The sequence below is a fragment of the Syngnathus scovelli genome, chromosome 16 (assembly GCF_024217435.2).
Source record: "Syngnathus scovelli strain Florida chromosome 16, RoL_Ssco_1.2, whole genome shotgun sequence".
NCBI classification, from domain to species: domain Eukaryota; kingdom Metazoa; phylum Chordata; class Actinopteri; order Syngnathiformes; family Syngnathidae; genus Syngnathus; species Syngnathus scovelli.
This window is the reverse complement of record NC_090862.1, coordinates 12215707-12234564: the sequence shown is the minus strand read 5'-3', so window position 1 is coordinate 12234564 and position 18858 is coordinate 12215707. Positions and strand designations below refer to the sequence as shown.

At 44.0% G+C, this 18858-nt stretch overlaps 2 long non-coding RNA genes across 2 annotated transcripts; one reads left to right on the top strand and one right to left on the bottom strand.

Annotated features, from left to right (window-relative positions):
• Positions 1 to 12112: 12112 nt before the first annotated feature.
• Positions 12113 to 13102, top strand: LOC137841064 (uncharacterized). Its single transcript, XR_011088411.1, has 3 exons — positions 12113 to 12395; positions 12480 to 12707; positions 12791 to 13102. It is a non-coding gene; the product is annotated as an uncharacterized lncRNA (long non-coding RNA).
• A 2605-nt stretch (positions 13103 to 15707) lies between these two features.
• On the bottom strand, positions 15708 to 16240 carry LOC137841023 (uncharacterized). The gene is made up of 3 exons (XR_011088331.1): positions 16163 to 16240; positions 15888 to 15950; positions 15708 to 15801 (listed from the first exon to the last, which is right to left on the bottom strand). It is a non-coding gene; the product is annotated as an uncharacterized lncRNA (long non-coding RNA).
• Between the last annotated feature and the right edge of the window lie 2618 nt (positions 16241 to 18858).

The window sequence follows — 18858 nt, the reverse complement described above, 5'->3', positions numbered from 1 at the left end:
CCCGCCACCCGATGGCCCCCCTCCCCACAGTAAAAACACAAGCCCAGCGAGAGGCGTCGACGGTGCTCCTCCGAGGGAACCCAAGCCCCTCCCAGATCCATGGGCTCGGCGGGTGGTGTGGTTGACGGGTCCCCAGCAGACGGAGGAATGTGGCCACGCGGATTCCGCGGGGACCTCCTCTCCCGATCGCGCCGCCGCGTCCGGATCCGCCGGTCTACTCGGGCCGCCAAGTCCATCGCGCCCTTCAGGGTTCGCAGGCGATCGTAAGACACCAGTTCGTCTTTCATATACTCGGCGAGGCCGTTTAGGAATGTGCTAACGAGCGCTGGCGCGTTCCATCCGCTGCTGCCGGCCAACGTCTGGAACTTAAGGGCGTACTCCGCGACCGATAGGCTACCTTGACGCAGCGTCGCCAGTTCCTCGGCGGCGTCTTCGGCGGCGGATCCCAGGTCGAACAGGCAGAGCAATTCCTCTGCGAAGGCGTCGAAGGAATCGCATGCCGGGGCCATCCTTTCATACTCTGCCAAACCCCATAGCCGCGCCTCGCCCGTGAGGTGGGTTAGAACGAACCCGACCTTGGCTGATTCTGACGCAAACATTATGCGACAGTTGGTCACAAACGCCCTCACGTGCTTGGGATCGCCGTTGAACTTCTCGATGTTGCCGAGGCGGGGCTCCGGGACCTCCACGAGCCTCCTGGCCTCGGCAGACGGGCGGTGCTGGGGTGCTGTGACAGCCGGGGACGCACCCACCGACAGTCTCTGGAGGGCTTGGGCCATCTCCTGCTGCTGCAGCTGTTGTTGCTGACCAACCTCGATCAGGTTCCGGATGTCGGCGGACAGGCTGCTGATGGCGGTCTCGGCTCGCTCCAGTCGGCTCAATGCCGTCTCGTCGTTCGCTGACTGCATAGTGTTGGCCAGTCTGTACTGTTAAGGATCGGACAGTACAGCCAAGTGCGTGACGACGGACTTTATTGGAAGGGGATGATGGGAACAGCCGGCGCTGGAGCGGCGATCGGGCTGGAGAGGACAAACGGTTCTGCGGGGGTTTCGAATAGTCAAGCGAGTCAAGTTTCTCCGGGACTGATGAGCGAAGCAGCATCAAGGGACAGACTGGCACTCGGTTCTGCGCTTGCGGCGCTGATATAGCGCTGTCCATGAACCCGTGGCAGGTGACGGTGATTCCACTGACAGGGGGGGCGTGGTCCCGTCGCAGGTGGCACCAGCACGTGACACTTGCTTCCTATTTATTTACCTTCTAGGTGCTAGAGGCTAAGTGTTAGAGGCTAAGTGTTAGAGGCTAAGTGTTAAAGGCAACACAATCCGAACAACACAACACAATACGAACAACTCAACACAATACGAACAACACAATATGAACAACACAACACAATACGAACAACACAACACAATACGAACAACACAACACAATACGAACAACACAACACAATACGAACAACACAACACATTACTAACAACACAACACAATACGGACAACACAACGATACTGCACTGAACAACACGATACCGCACTGAACAACATGATACCGCACGGAACAACACCATCCCGCACTGAACAACACCATGCCGCACTGAACAACACCATGCCGCACTGAATTACACCATGCCGCACTGAACTACACCATGCCGCACTTAACAACACCATGCCGCACTTAACAACACCATGCTGCACTGAACAACACCATGCCGCACTGAACAGCACCATGCCGCACTGAACAACACCATGCCGCACTGAACAACACCATGCCGCACTGAACTACACCATGCCGCACTGAACAACACCATGCTGCACTTAACAACACCATGCCGCACTGAACAACACCATGCCGCACTGAACAACACCATGCAGCACTGAACTACACCATGCCGTACTGAACAACACGACGCCGCACTGAACAACACGACGTTGCACAGAACAACACGACGCCGCACAGAATAACACAATACCGCACAAAACAACACAATACCGCACAAACAGTTTTAGATAATATTATGTCGCAGTCATGTGACGCGGACATGACGTCAATAGGCGGAACTCACGGCAAAAGTATAATCCGTGGGCGTGACTTGCAACAGGAAGTAGGAAAGCGGCAATGCTGGCAAACAAGACACAGCGGTTAGTAACACGACGACTAACAAGACAAATATTTTTGTTTTCAGCTTGCAACTTGACCGTCTAGAGCGTACAGGTAATTACAACTCATTGTTTTGAAAAATATGTTTTTTTTGTGTAGCCCTGAAAAGCGAGGGAGTGTGGCGTTTGGGAGGAACGTCGAACTCGGCGTCTGCTTCCAGCCACAGACGCCAAATTTCGACGATTATTTCGACTGGTCAACGGTTGTAAATGATTGCGTTGATTAAAAACGTTAACTCTACTCTTAACTTTGCCGTTTCAGATATGCGGGTATTACACCGCGGAAATGACGTCAATAGGCTGAACTCTCGCCAAAATTCAAATCTGTGGGCGCAATGGCCTTGAGCGAGACAACAGATACAAACACGACGATTATCAACAGAAATATCTTTATTTTCTGCTTGCAAGTGGACCGTCTAGAGCGTACACGGTAAGTACAACTCATTGTGTTTAAAAATATTTACGTTTGTGAATGTTGGTTGAGGCTAAATGTTAATGTTTAATTTCATTCCTTTAGGTTCCATGGTGTTTGTTGGCTGTATGTTTTCCACTGCAAGAAGAGGCTCGTATCATTGACCAGCAGGAGCTACAATGGTGAGTACCCCTTTCGTCGTCCATTTATGTGAAACACTTCCTATTTCACGTCTAACAGTACTCGATTTAACAAATAACCATAAATAAATACAGTGTGGGCAGTCAAGTTAACATATGTGATTATCCTGCCTAATATGTTTATCACAAATATGTCACTAATCACTAAAATGTTTGTTTATCACAACACCTTTGGACCTTCAGCAATCGATTATTTCCCTTCATCTACATAGAGACAGAACGATGGTGTCATAAACATCTCATTCATTTCACCAAATAACTTCACGCAGGTGGATAACGGCCGTCTCGGTCACGCTATGTTGCGTGATGCAGTTTTGAAGAACTAAATGCATTTATTCAATGAATAAGTCAAGCTAGATCTATGTTTACGATGTTGTAAGTTACGGTACCGATTGAAGTTGAGTCCGAAGCCAGTGGAAAACAGCACTGCGTTTGTGCTCTCCAGGTACAAATGTTGTGATCTCTGACTGACGACCGGGCGAGACTCGAGTAAGAGATGTCCAAACGAGCTCCGGCAGGGCGGGCCGAGGCGGAGTGAACGGGCGCCTTTCAGGCCGCCAATGACGAGCTGAGAGCCAAACTGATGGACGTCCAGTTAGAACTTCAGCAGGAGAAGAACAAGGTGAAAACCTCAACAGACAGACACTGCCTGCCTCCAGTGGCAGAGTTTACTTGTTTGAGAAGGAGTGGCTTATTCAAAACTAAGATTTATTTAATCTGTGTGTTCCCAGGCAAAATTGGATGTGATGCAATTCCAAATTTCACCACATGATGGTGCCCAATTTTGACTTCATAGGACATATTAAACACTTAGCTTGTTATTATGTTCAAGGTAATCATATTTGTTTATTATTCTAATGGCCTTTTCAAAACTATTCTGGATTACTACTTTGGATCTATTCTACATTACTCGGCAACAACATACTCTGTAACAGATTAGGCAGTATAATCACATATGTTAACTTGAGAGTGCCCACACTCAATCTACTTATCGTGATGTGTTAAATCAATTACTGTTAGACATTATTTGTCTGATAATCTACCAAATCTTTGAATTGAAGAATTTGTGATTTAATTAATGGCTTGCTATTATGTTCAGGGTAATCAGACTTGTATATAATTCTAATGGCCTTCTTTTGAAAACTATTCTGAATTACAACTTTGGATCTTATATTACTTTGCAACAATATACTCGGTGACAGATTAGGCAGTATAATCACATATGTTAACTTCAGTGCCCACACTGTATTTATTTATGGTTATTTGTTAAATCAAGTACTGTTAGACATGAAATAGGAAGTGTTTAAGATAAATGTTATGGTTACTCACAATTGTAGATTGCTCCTGGTCAATGATACGAGCCTCTTCTTGCAGTGGAAAACTTGCAGCCAACAAACACCGTGGAACCTAAAGGAATGAAATTAAACATTAACACTTCGCCTCGACCAATATTCACACGTACAACGCAACGCGGCTACACTTCTGCTAGGGTTAGCGCCTCAGCTACACGTTGCTATTACCGTGAACGCTAGCTACATCGACAACTTTAGTCAAACTACACAAACGTAAATCTCCTTAAACACAATGAGTGTTACTTACCGTGTACGCTCTAGACGGTCCAGTTGCAAGCAGAAAATAAAGATATTTCTGTTGATAATCGTCGTTGCTCAGTGGCTCACGGCCATCGCGCCAACAGATTTGAATTTTGGCGGAAGTTCCGCCAATTACGTCATATCCGCGGCACATGACTGCGACGTAATACCCGCTTATCTGAAACGGCAGTTAAAAGTAGAGTTACATCAAGTTTTCTTGGAACCTAAACGAATGAAAGAAAACTATCATTTGGCCACAACCAACATTCACAGATACAACACAATGTGACGTGCGGGGTTGAGGTTAAAGGTTGAGTGAAGGGCCCTCGTTTTAAACTACTTTTTTGAAAAGGAGTGGGAACAAGTAAGACATATTTAATTTATTTAATGGGAAGTAGTAAGACTTATTAAATTTATTTAATCTACTTTTCTTCCCAGGCAAAATTTTATGTGCTGCAATTCCAAATTTCCAAAGTGAATGAAGGAATGAAGTCCTTTAAATTATGATTTTGTATAAATACTAGGCATAAACACAAAATCTACGGCACAAAATGGGCAGACTTTACTTGTTTGAAAAGGACTGGTTACAAGACATACTTTTATAATTTATTTAATGGGAAGAAGACTTATTTAGTTTAATTGATCTATTTTTGTTCCCTGGCAAAATTCGATTTGCTGCAATTCCAAATTTCCAAAGTGAATGAAGGAAAGAAGTCGTTTAAATTATGATTTTTTATAAATACTAGGCATAGACACAAAATCTACGGCACAAAATGGGCAGACTTTACTTGTTTGAAGAGGACTGCTTACAAGACAAACTTTTCTGATGTATTTAATGGGAAGAAGACTTATTTAGTTTATTTAATCTATTTTTGTTCCCTGGCAAAATTGGATTTGCTGAAATTGTATTTTGCCAAATCTTGACTTGAGACCTGATAGGAAGTATTAAACGCTTAGTTAAATCGATACAAATTGGTAATAAGAGCGAGTAATGTTGGTTGAACCGATGAATGAAGGTTGAAAGCAATTTAAATTATGACTTTGTATAAATACTAGATATTAACAGAACATCTACTGCGCAAAATGGGCAGAGTTTACTTGTTTGAGAAGGAGTGGCTTATTCAAAACTAAGATTTATTTAATCTGTTTGTTCCCAGGCAAAATTGGACGTGATGCAATTCCAAATTTCACCACATGATGGTGCCCAATTTTGACTTCGTAGGACATATTAAACACTTAGCTTGTTACTATGTTCAAGGTAATCAGATTTGTTTATTATTCTAATGGCCTTTTCAAAACTATTCTGGATTACTACTTTGGATCTATTCTACATTACTTGGCAACAACATACTCTGTAACAGATTAGGCAGTATAATCACATATGTTAACTTGAGAGTGCCCACACTCAATCTACTTATCGTGATGTGTTAAATCAATTACTGTTAGACATTATTTGTCTGATAATCTACCAAATCTTTGAGTTGAAGAATTTGTGATTTAATTAATAGCTTGTTATTATGTTCAGGGTAATCAGACTTGTATATAATTCTAATGGCCTTCTTTTGAAAACTATTCTGAATTACAACTTTGGATCTTTTATTACTTTGCAACAATATACTCGGTGACGGATTAGGCAGTATAATCACATATGTTAACTTCAGTGCCCACACTGTATTTATTTATGGTTATTTGTTAAATCAAGTACTGTTAGACATGAAATAGGAAGTGTTTAACATGAATGTTATGGCTACTCACCATTGTAGCTCGCTCCTGGTCAATGATACTTGTAGCTCGCTCCTGGTCAATGATACGAGCCTCTTCTTGCAGTGGAAAACTTACAGCCAACAAACACCGTGGAACCTAAAGGAAGGAAATTGAACATTAACATTTAGCCTCAACCAACATTCACAGATGTAACGCAACGCAAACTACACAAACGTAAATATTTTTAAACACAATGAGTTGTACTTACCGTGTACGCTCTAGACCAGGGGTGTCAAAGTCAAATGGACGGAGGGCCCAATAAAAAAATTTAGCTACAAGCCGAGGGCCGGACTGATCGAATGTTCATTGAATTTTTTTTTTAAATGACGCATGTAGTCTAGTGAACCTAATTGAACCTACTGAAAACCTAACAAATATATTCCAATATGATCAGATAAATAAAACAATATTTTCTTATGGCTTTGTCAATAATCTTTAATTTTCAACAGACAGAAAAGACAAATTTCCTTTATATAAAAATCCCCATAACATGAACATTAAATGAAAGAAACCTGTATTATTCAAGGCACCACCAGTAACCTATATTTTCTATTTTAGCAAAAGTGAGCTAGATTTACTTCAAAGAAAAAAATAATAGCAATTTTCTATTATCCACTCAACTGAAATATTTTAAAAATATAATTGGATTGAAATACAATAAAATAAAGTGCAGAAATCTGTTAATCAAAAACAACACTTTCCTCAAGGATAAGTAACATGCAGTGAAAAAAATATTAAACTTTAACTTTTAAACTTGAACTGAGTAAAAACACAAACTTTAATCAGACAGTTTTTGATGAAATCCCCCTCCTTAAATGGCCGGGCTAATTTAGCGATCTCTTCTGCCAAAATAAAACTGGCCTTGACAGCAGCCTAGCCTTGTGTTTTGGCTTTTTAGAACAGAGCCTGTCGAGATTTGAGGCCTCGTTTTAATTCCTCGGCCTTCTGTAGCCTTTGTTCCATGTCTATATTCTTGTTTTTGTCCGCGTGTTCCGTTTCATATTGTCTCAGATAATACTCTTTCAGTACCGCCACACTTTCTCCACACAGAAGACACACAGATTTTCCAGCTACCTCCGCGAACATATACTCCGACTCCCACCTTGTTTGAAACCCCCGGTTCTCAGTGTCCACCTTCCTTTTTGCCATTTATGATGGGTATCTGAGGGTTAATTTTACAGTTACGCTGACGACTGCTTTGCTAATAAACACTGAAATCAAGCAGCCTACTGCTCGGTGCTTCAGCGTTGCATTGTGGGAAAATATAGTATTGGTGCGTGTGAAAGATCTGCGGGCTGCCGGCTTGCTGCGGTCTGCGGGCCGGTTCTAATAATAAATCAAGATCATCCCAGGGGCCGTACAAAACCTTCTCGCGGGCCGGATGTGGCCCGCGGGCCTTGACTCTGACATATGTGCTCTAGACGGTCCACTTGCAAGCAGAAAATAAAGATATTTCTGTTGATAGTCGTCGTGTTTGTATCCGTTGTCTCGCTCAAGGCCATTGCGCCCACAGATTTGAATTTTGGTGACAGTTCAGCCTATTGACGTCATTTCCGCGGTGTAATACCCGCATATCTGAAACGGCAAAGTTAAGAGTAGAGTTAAATAAAGTTTTTAATCAACGCAATCATTTACAACCGTTGACCAGTCGAAATAATCGTCGAAATTCGACGTTCCCCCCAAACGCCACACTCACTCGCTTTTCAGGGCAACAAAAGTACTTCTTTTTAAAAACGATGAGTTGTACTTACCGTGTACACTCTGGACGGTCCAGTTGCAAGCAGAAAATAAAAATATTTCTCTCGTTAGTCGTATGTTACCATCCGCTGTGTCTTTGTCAACATTTTCCTACTTCCTGTTGCGAGCCACGCCCACGGATTTAAATTCTGGCGGAAGAGCCCGCCCATTGGCGTCGTTTTCGCGTATAGCAAATCCGATTGGTTGGGAAGGGGGCGCGGTTATGCAGCCGAGGGGTCCTGTGATCGGTGGGATGTAAAGTAGGCGTCGACGTCACATCCGCGTCACGTGACCACGACGTGGCAGACGTCATATAGCAACCGCTGTTTTGTTTAGTAGACTTACAGTTGTTATGCATTGACATAATGGCGCACACTCCAAATGGATTTGAATAAATTAAATAATTCTTCTGCCCACTCCCTTTTAAACAAGTTAACTCTCCCCGCGGATTTGAATTCCGGCGGAAGTTTCGCCCATCGACGTCACGTCTGTCACGTGACCACAACGTGGCAGATGTCATATAGCAACCGCTGTTTTGTTTTCAAAGTCAAAGTCAAAGTCAGCTTTATTGTCAATTTCTCCACATGCCAAAGACACATAAAGAAACCGAAATTTCGTTCCCCCCTATCCCACGGTGACAAGACATGAAGAACAATGAACAGACAAACAAGTAAACAAGTATAACAAAAGCGTGCTGAATAAATAATGAATAAATAACACAACAATAAATAAATAAGAGGAGCAGAAAAAAAAGGAGCAAGTGCGCGTACAGCAGACATTCCATTTAGTAGATTTACAGTTGTTATGCATTGGCATAATGGTGTGCACTCAAAATAGATTTAAATAAATTAAATATTTCTTCTGCCCACTCCCTTTTAAACAAGTTAACTCTGCCCACGGATTCTAATTTCGGAGGAAGGTCCGTCCATTGATGTCTTGTCTGCGTCACTTGACCACGACGTAGCGACGTCATATAGTAACCGCTGTTTTGATCAGTAGACTTAGTTATTATGCGTTGACATAATGGCGCACTGGTTAGCATGGCCACCTCTTAAGCATGATGTTGCGGGTTCGACGCCTGATCAATGTTAGCCATGGAGTGAGCTGAAGTGCATGGCGCTGAAGATTTGAATCTTTGAAATGCGCTGAGGTCTGACATATCAGGCAGAATGGTTTGCCATCACGTTCAACAAAAAATAGAAACTTTCCCACTCTGATAAAAACGTCCTGTGTTCATCTACATATTTCCGTTTTGCTGTGCATCTTTTCCCTGCCATTTCGAGAGCCCAATTGACACTAATAGTTTACTGGAATGTGTTTGCCCATCCTACTTTGTGGAATTTCACCACATGCGCTTTTGACCAAAATACCAAATTGAACTCAAGTGAAGCCAACACGCACAACCCCCCCCCCCCCCACACACACACACACACAAACAAAGCGGGAAAAAACGAAGACGTGCGTGTTAGGGTTTTCCAGGTTATCTTTATCGTAGGATTATGTTGGAATGTAGACTGTAATGATTAAATCAATCTTGTCTTGCCCTCACAATGTAATGATTAAATCAATCACGTCTTGCCCTCACAATGCAGAGTAAGATGAAGTGGTTGCTTCCTCTGCTTGATTGACCAGCTGCAGGGGAAGCAATCAAAGTTGTTCTGTTTCCCACAACAGTGTAAAACACCCCCTGCTCTGATCTTATCAGAGCCCGGGGGTTCACCAAACCTGTCCACTCACCCCCACTCTGTTCCTCCTAATAAATATGCCCTTGCAGGGAGGAGATTTTTAGACTTCATTCGATAATCGCTGTTCAGACAGCGACGAATGGACTCTCCACCTGCAGGTGTCTAAAAGAACTTGCTTGTCTTCTGTTTGGTTCTTGCAAAATAAGTTGGAGTGAGCAAATCTCTAACATTTTGGTGCCGTGACCCGGGATCCTCATACCCACCATCTGACCGGCGAAGGAGGACGTGCTGCATTGTCGACAAGCCAGCGTCCATTAGGAGGACCTGGAAAAGAAAGTCCTGGGAAGAGAATTCTTCGCTGGGCCAGCATCTTAGGTCTGCCTTCGTCTGACAGAGGTGGATTGACGGGATCCGGCGGTGCAACGAACCAGGGGACAAGTAAGTTAAAGCGCTAAAGATACGGCTTTGGTTTGTCCGAGCTATGAGATTCGGCTTTGGTTTGTCCGAGCTATGAGATTCGGCTTTGGTTTGTCCGAGCTATGAGATTCGGCTTTGGTTTGTCCGAGCTATGAGATTCGGCTTTGGTTTGTCCGAGCTATGAGATTCGGCTTTGGTTTATCCGAGCTATGAGATACGGCTTTGGTTTGTCCGAGCCATGAGGCCTAAAAAAGCGCTGGAGTTAGTGTGATTGAGTGTGTGACTGGTAGGATAAATTGACTAAGAAGCAGTTCTAGCGTTGATCCATGGCAAAAAAACAGGCTAGTAATTTGTTGAAAGGTCAATTTAAACCTGCATTGAGGATCCTCAAAGCAATAGTTAAAGAAATAAATAAGTAATAATAGTAATAATAATAATAATAATATTTTTGAGACAAAGAGATTGTATAACCTAAAACTACTAGAATTAATATGGGAAATAAAAACGGTAAATCTCTTGCTCTGCTCTTCTTTAAAACGAGAAGTTCATGGCAAGTAGATTTCTTAATTGTATGCAATATATGCCGAAGTGGAAGAGAAAGTATGGAGTAGAAAGGAAGTTGAGAGTTCAAGTGGTAAAGAAATGCAACTTGCTTCTAGAAGATAAATAAATAAAATTAGAATGTGCTGTCCTCGTGTGCATGGGAGGGACCAGCTCATGATCGACCACAGGAAATGGCCAGCCTGTGACGAATCATTGGTGCTGGGAACTACCTTTTGCGTGCGAGAGCTGTGCATGTGTGTGCGTATGTTAAAATGATGAACATTGGCTAAAGTTTTAGTATAAAAAAAAAAAAAAAAAAAATTTTTGCTAGACTGTGGACTGTGCACCGCAGAACAGAAATGATTTTGAAAGATAAAAATGAGAGGAAAAAGAGAGAAATCTGTTTGCAAGCAGAAACTAATCCACATTAGTGCATGTTAAGTGTCGAGCCCACATGAGAAATTCGAAGAAAAAAAAAAAAAAAAAAAAAAAATGACAGAACATGCTTTCAGGAATTGGAAGAAGCTAAATTGTGAATTTAAGATTTTGCAATGCTACATTTAATAGGAATAATTGATTGGTTGTGTTATAAGATTATGCAAAACTCTAATTGCAAGCTAAATCTGAGAGATTGAGTTCTTCAAATTTAAAAACAAAGAAAAAATTCAGATTAATTTGCCAATTGTTTGTTTTAGTTAAGTTTTTTTGAATTGGTGGATTGTTCTACCAGGAAACCTGAGTTGAAAATGATATATGAATGTTGTGTGGTGAGCTTGGATGAATTGGGACCAATGTGATAGGAAGACTCCTTTTTGGAGACTGTGTGAGATACATATGATGAGCATTGATGAATGATTGCCTGAATGAAAGGTTGAATGGTTGAAGTCGTTGGCGACTACTATGGAAAATTAGTAGAGCGACTTTGATGAAAGAATGATTTTGAGCAGGTTGAATGTTAGAAAGAAACACGTAACTTTTGGATTGATAATTAACTAGAAAAAAAATGGAGAACCAGTAACACATGTAGAAGATGTGTGAACTGAGAAATTAAGAAGCGTTTTGGAAAGAAAGTCAAACTAAATGATGATGAAATCATATGTAGTACTACAAAACTTTACTACATATGGATTCTCTAAATCATACAATTGAGTAAAATAAAACATACGTTTTGATTTGTATTCAAATTTCTAAGATTCTTGTGATAAACAATGAGAAAACGATTGAAAAGTAACTAAAGAAACTACAACAAAGTGAAAATGTCTAATCATTTGCTAGCTGAGTCGCTCCCCATTCGGGGAGGCCATCCATTTACTTGCTAAGCTAGTTGTCAAAACAGGGGCAAGATTAGAGAAGGGCATCTATAAATGACCTACCCTACCAAAGAACCTATGCAAATGGGCTGCAATATTGAGCCATGGTGCGCGTCACATGGCTCAAGAGGAGGGATAGTGGGGCAGGTCAGTCAGCTTTATACAACATATGGATTTGATTCATATTCAAAATATTTTCAAAACAAAACAAACATTTTTTTTTGTAGAGCTTGTTTCAAAAAAAAAAAACAAAACAAAACAAAAAACAAACAAAAAAAAAAAACAAAACCAAAAAAAACTCCTGTTTGCCAGTTAAATGGGCACTACAATTGACTACGAGAGTTGCAAGCAACAGATGAAGAGCAGTCCTGGGCAGATTATCTAATCAGGACGCTCAAACTGAAAGATGTGTCCAATGCAAATTTACTGCCGCCTGATCTCTCCCCCTCACAAGTGGACAACCCTCAGGTTCACTGTGAGAGCTCACACACAGGAGGCGTGCTATGCGTGTTCGAAACTCCCCCCTTCCTCCACGCAAGTTCGCTTGGAGGCCAGAGCAATGAATGTCACTGAAGCGAAACGTATGGCATCCATGGGAGGAGTTGGATATCAACGCCGAGCAGTCACAATCAGTGATGCCGACCCATCCCACTCTGGACTTGCAGACGGTGCCTATGATGAACACTTCTGGGCAAATCTCAATGTGACTGTTAAAGGACGAACAATACCACAAGTGGCCTACACAGAGAGACCAGCTGGAGTGAATTACACATGTTACATCCAAGGTAACAAGACCCACGTCTGCATTAACGACGACTGCTCTCCAGGAGGAAACTGGATGGGAGCTCTGGACATCACCGATGAGTGTCAAGATAAGAGAGCCATTTCAGGTGGTCAGGGCTCTCCAACCAACATGGCTACACCATCAAACGGAACATACTTCATACAGAATGGCTGGTGGCTTTGTGGTCACAAGGTTTATCCGATGCTGCCCGCCAACTGGACAGGAGTGTGTGCACCAGTGTGGGTGACAGACCACACCTACAGGATATGACATCATCAGCTGACAGGAGCACACAACTCTTCTGGACTCGACGCAGAGCAGTTGCAACCTTTGACCCTCATGACCCTGTCTGGGGTGCGAACGTTCCAGATGACCATAAAGTATGGTCCGTCGGAGACAAAGTTGTCCTTGCGCTCTTCCCTCAGATGTACTGTTTCTGTGTTTTTCTTTTTCTTTTTTATTGATAGCATTCTGGTCGCCTGTGGCAACGGGGCCGTGTAAGAATTTTCCCGCTAATGACATCTGGCCAGCAGGTTTTTCGCTTACACAATAAGTTTGATCTGGGGTATTGAGGTAATGCCTCATCTTCACTGGAAAGTGTTGCTATCATTGTTTGTTGTTTTTATTTTTACCATTCTACTTTCTTCATTATACGTATATATATATATATATATATATATATATATATATATATATATATATATATATATATATATATATATATATGTGTGTTTTTTTTTTCTTCTTGCTTATCGTTGTTGTTTGGGGTGGCATAATCATATGATAAAACAGGAGGGAGATGTTAGGGTTTTCCAGGTTATCTTTATCGTAGGATTATGTTGGAATGTAGACTGTAATGATTAAATCAATCTTGTCTTGCCCTCACAATGTAATGATTAAATCAATCACGTCTTGCCCTCACAATGCAGAGTAAGATGAAGTGGTTGCTTCCTCTGCTTGATTGACCAGCTGCAGGGGAAGCAATCAAAGTTGTTCTGTTTCCCACAACAGTGTAAAACACCCCCTGCTCTGATCTTATCAGAGCCCGGGGGTTCACCAAACCTGTCCACTCACCCCCACTCTGTTCCTCCTAATAAATATGCCCTTGCAGGGAGGAGATTTTTAGACTTCATTCGATAATCGCTGTTCAGACAGCGACGAATGGACTCTCCACCTGCAGGTGTCTAAAAGAACTTGCTTGTCTTCTGTTTGGTTCTTGCAAAATAAGTTGGAGTGAGCAAATCTTTAACAGTGCGTGTTCCGCCCACGCTGGATTTATTTGCACCTTTGAAAAGACACCGTATTGCCGCAGATGTGGCAAAGAGTACTTTTGGGCATCTGAGACGGAAGGATGTCCAAAGCATCACGTCACCTGCTCTGGTCGGCATGGTGGTGGGACGTTGAGGTCAACCGCTTTGGGGTTGGCTGAATCTTTGGTCGCAGGATGCCACACACTTGAAGACAGAAGCAGAAAAGCAGAGCTAAATGCAAAATGTACTCACCGGTGACTCCAATTTTTTTCCCCCCTGAAGAAATGGATGGACGGGTGGCCCCGGCTGGCCGGTGGGACTCTTGTTATTCTGACCCTTTTTAGTGCGCGTTTGGGGCAACAACCGTTTTTTGTGGCGCTCTCTTCTGGTTCAAGAGTGCCCTGCATGTGAATTTGCCTTTCCTGCCTTCTGATTGGATGAGCGCCGGTGTGACGCGGTGCCTCTGTCACTGTGGCGGGGGGTATACGTCGGCATCGGAGCGTCTGCCAACGTCTGAGACCGGCTGGCGGTGTATCGGAAGTGTCGAGTGCGGTGCCGCTGGAGCTCACTCACCAGCTGGTGTTAGGGCCACAGAATGAAGGCCAAGGAGAAGAATAGAAAGAGAAACAGAAACTTCTCCTCCAATTGTTTGATTTGTCTCTTCTGAGCTTCGATGAATTCTTTCAGCTCTTTGTTCCTCTAGGACGGAGAAATGGAAAGCGGCCTTCAAAAGCCAGTAAGCGTGCAAGTAAGTGCTGGGCTGGCTTTGGGCCCTTACCTGTTGCGCGCTGTGCAGCAGATCCATTCTCTCTTGGAGGATGCAAGCGTCGCGCTCCCTTAACTCGCACATCAGGGCTCGCTTCCATTGGTCCACGGCGCTCCTAAGCTCTTCTCTCTGATCCGGCGTCAGCACGTCATTCACGCCAGCGTGGCTGGCTTTTTCGCCGTCCGTGGCGGGCCAGTCCCGCTGCGGTAGCGCCTCGTACAATATGGCCTCCAGCTCCAGGATCCTCTGGGCCGCAATCCTCGTCCATCAGTGGTCCGGCGGGAGATTTGAGGGCGGCTTACCTTATAAGCCTGGTCCATGGAACGCTTCCTGAAGTCCAACTCTTCATCCAGGTAGCCCTTCTGCTTACAGAACATATCCTAGCACAGCTCAAGGTCAGAATTGTTGGGGCACATTGCCGGAGTTCCCCTTGGCTGATGTCGCGTGTCTGTCTACCTTCTCACTTTCAATGTCCAACATCTACTGTTGAAGTGCTGACTTGGTCACTTTGATGTATTCTAACCACTGAGGAAAGGCTGCTGTCACATAAGCAGAATGCGAGAGCGTGCGTGGACGTGCCCGTTACCTTCTCGGCTAGGGTGAGAAGGGTCCTGGCGTGAATCACGACCACCTGCTCCTCGTTGGTGAGATTCTGCAAGAGCCCAAAGGCACAGCGTCAACAAGCTTCTTTCAGCGCAAAGCCTTCCAAAAGTCACATTTGAGCCGCCGAGTCTCGTGGAGTGCGAACATAAGGAGTTCGACATACACTTACGGCGTTATCGCCCAGGATGTCCAGCTTCTTCATCAGATCACTGATGACGATGTCCGGGGGAAAGGCGCAAGGAGCAATGTAAGGTGTTCTGGGACCTCGGGTTAAGGTTAGGGTTGCGAGGGACGCCTTACGTACGCTCACGCCCTCGGCCTCGCAGTAGATCTGCAAAGGGCTGAGGCTGTCTGGGAAACGGACTTGCAGAAACTTCAAGACGGGGGAGCGCCATTCCCTCTCCTGAAAGGCAGAGGCATGCATCCCGTCCGTCCGTCCGTCTGTCACATCTCTGGCCTCAACACGCTTGTGCGAGTCTTCCCACCTCCAGCTCCAGGATGCGGAACTCAAGCAGTTCGTTTTGGTCTCGGATATCCTGGATGTGCTCTTTCAGACGCGCTTCTTCCGCCTCCATCCGCCTGACCTGAAAAGACAGTCAGACCTCATCTGCGGGGCTTCCCGACGGGTGTGACGCCAAGCGACTCCGCCCAGCGCCTTTCTTTCCGTCACCTTTTCGGCCAACTGCTGATTGCTCTGACGCAGCAGCTGCTTCTCCTCCACCCACTTGACATTCTCGAAGAGACAAACGCGTGGACAGCTTTGGAATGTTGTGTCATTTTCATCCACAAATTCTTTGTTTGACTGGAAAATGACATTTGCTTTTCTCCGCATTTTCCCAGCCACGTTCAGGGGGGGGGGGTTGGTCCAGTAATGCCAGACGAATGAGTGACTGAAGAATGTAGCTATTTTGTCTGAGAAAAAGGTGTGCTCATTGATGAGCTTACCTGTCCTTGTTGCTTCAGCGCTGACTCCAGATCTGCTACTCTGCTTTGATAGTGACCCATTTCTACCATCAGCTTTTCTCTGGTCTGAAAGGAGGAGGAGGGAGGCTCCTCCTCCTCCTTTCAGACCAGAGAACACCCGAGGCTGGGTGAGAACGGGGAGGCTGCGACCCGGCCGGGGGTTGCGGGAAGGGGCGCCACCTTGATCTCCTTCTCGGCGTCGTAGTCCCCTCCGCTGGTCTGGGCGAGAAGCGCGTAGGCTCGTTGCAGCGCTTGATATTCTTGCGTCAGCTGGCGGTAGCGAAGCTCCGCCTCCTCATGCACACACCAATGCAACACAGCACTAGTGTTAGGGTTTTCCAGGTTATCTTTATCGTAGGATTATGTTGGAATGCAACAGGTAATAAATACCTTACCTTGTCCTCCTTATCTCAAGGTCGTAAAACATCCCCTGACATGTTTAGACTAGAGGACAAGGGCTTTAGCCAGCCTACCCATACCCCCACTCTGTTTCTCTTAATAAATATCCACGTGCAGGAAGGAGGGCAGATTTCATTCCTGAAGCGAGTGATCTCTCCACCTGCAGGTGTCTAAAATAACTTGCCTTGTCTCCTGTGTGGTTCTTGCAAAATAAGTTGGAGTGAGCAAATCTCTAACATTTTGGTGCCGAAACCCGGGATCCTCATACCCACCATCTGACCGGCGAAGGAGGACGTGCTGCATTGTCGACAAGCCAGCGTCCATTAGGAGGACCTGGAAGAGAAAGTCCTGGGAAGAGAATTCTTAGCTGGGCCAGCATCTTAGGTCTGCCTTCGTCTGACAGAGGTGGATTGACGGGACCCGGCAGTGCAACGAACCAGGGGACAAGTAAGTTAAAGGCCTGAAGTTGTGTGATTGTGTTGTTGCTTGTGAAACGCGTAAAAAGGAAGAAGTGCACAGGAATAAGTTTTGTGGAAGGAGGGGGTGTTGTAGAGTCCCCCTCTGGATGAGGTGTCTCTTTTGGAGCAGTGGTTCTCAAACTGTTTTAAAATCTCAGTACCTCCGTGAATCATTATTTGACGACCACTGTTCTAGGGAGTACAACCTCGCGTTGGCAGGGCTGGGGACAAGGACTTTTGTCTTTAGTTCCCAGGGAAGGTGGGGGGTGTTGTAGAGTCCCCTCACTGGATGAAGCAGCTCCTTTTTTTAAAAAAAAAGGAGGACTTCGCGTTGGCAGGGCTGGGGACAAGGACTTTTGTCTTTAGTTCCCAGGGAAGGTGGGGGGTGTTGTAGAGTCCCCTCACTGGATGAAGCAGCTCCTTTTTTTTTTAAAAGGAGTACTTCGCGTAGGCAGGGATAACTTGCGTGATTGAGTGTGTGACTGGTAGGATAAATTGACTAAGAAGCAGTTCTAGCGTTGATCCACGGCAATAAAACAGGCTAGTAATCTGTCGAAAGGTCAATTTAAACCTGCATTGAGGATCCTCAAAGAAAAAAAAATTGAAAAAAAAATGTAAAACCTTAAACTACTGAAATTAAGATGGGAAAAAAGAACGGTAAATCTCTTGCTCTGCTCTTCTTTAAAACGAGAAGTTCATGGCAAGTAGATTTCTTAATTGTATGGAATACATGCTGAAGTGGTAGAAGTGCTAGAGTGTGGTTGAAATCTTCACAAAGAGATGAGAACGAATTCAAGAGACAAAAGCTAGAAAGATGAAAACTGATGCGGTCACAAGTGTTTGTCAGACCAGGAGACAATAAGGCCCCTGTGAGCAGGTGCAAGGCCGCAGCTCAAGCCGGGGCTCAAGCAAGGGGCAAGAGGAGTTTCCGGTCCTATGCAAATCATGTATCGAAATTTAAAAGATCTGAAACCTCTCCCATATGACAGCAAAACATGTCATTGTCAGGTTATCAAAAATCGTTTTAGATTGTTAGAGCCCCTGTCCACACAAGAAGTATGACAATGCTGTTTGTAGGCCCAATTACAAATGAATAGGGATCAAATTGTGTTACACTGAAGTTAAAATATGCAAATCAAGTGGTAAAGAAATGCAACTTGCTTCTAGAAGATAAATAAATAAAAGTAGAATGTGCTGTCCTCGTGTGCATGGGAGGGACCAGCTCATGATCGACCACAGGAAATGGCCAGCCTGTGACGAATCATTGGTGCTGGGAACTACCTTTTGCATGCGAGAGCTGTGCATGTGTGTGCGTATATGTTAAAATGATGAACATTGGCTAAAGTTTTAGTATAAAAAAATTTGCTAGACTGTGGTCTATTCAATTTACACCGCAGAACAGAAACAATTTTGACAGATAAAAATGAAAGAAAAAGAGAGAAATCTGTTTGCGAACAGAAACTAATCCACACTAGTGCATGTTAGTGTCAAGCCCTCATGAGAAATTCGGAGTTAACAAAACAACAGAACATGCTTTCAGGAATTGGGAGAAGCTAAATTGTGAATTTAAGATTTTGCAATGCTACATTTAATAGGAATAATTGATTGGTTGTGTTATAAGATTATGCAAACTTTTAAATGCAAGCTAAATCTGAGAGATTGAGTTCTTCAAATTTAAAAACAAAGAAAAGAAATTCAGATTAATTTGCCAATTGTTTGTTTTAGTTAAGTTTTTTTGAATTGGTGGATTGTTCTACCAGGAAACCTGAGTTGAAAATGATATATGAATGTTGTGTGGTGAGCTTGGATGAATTGGGACCA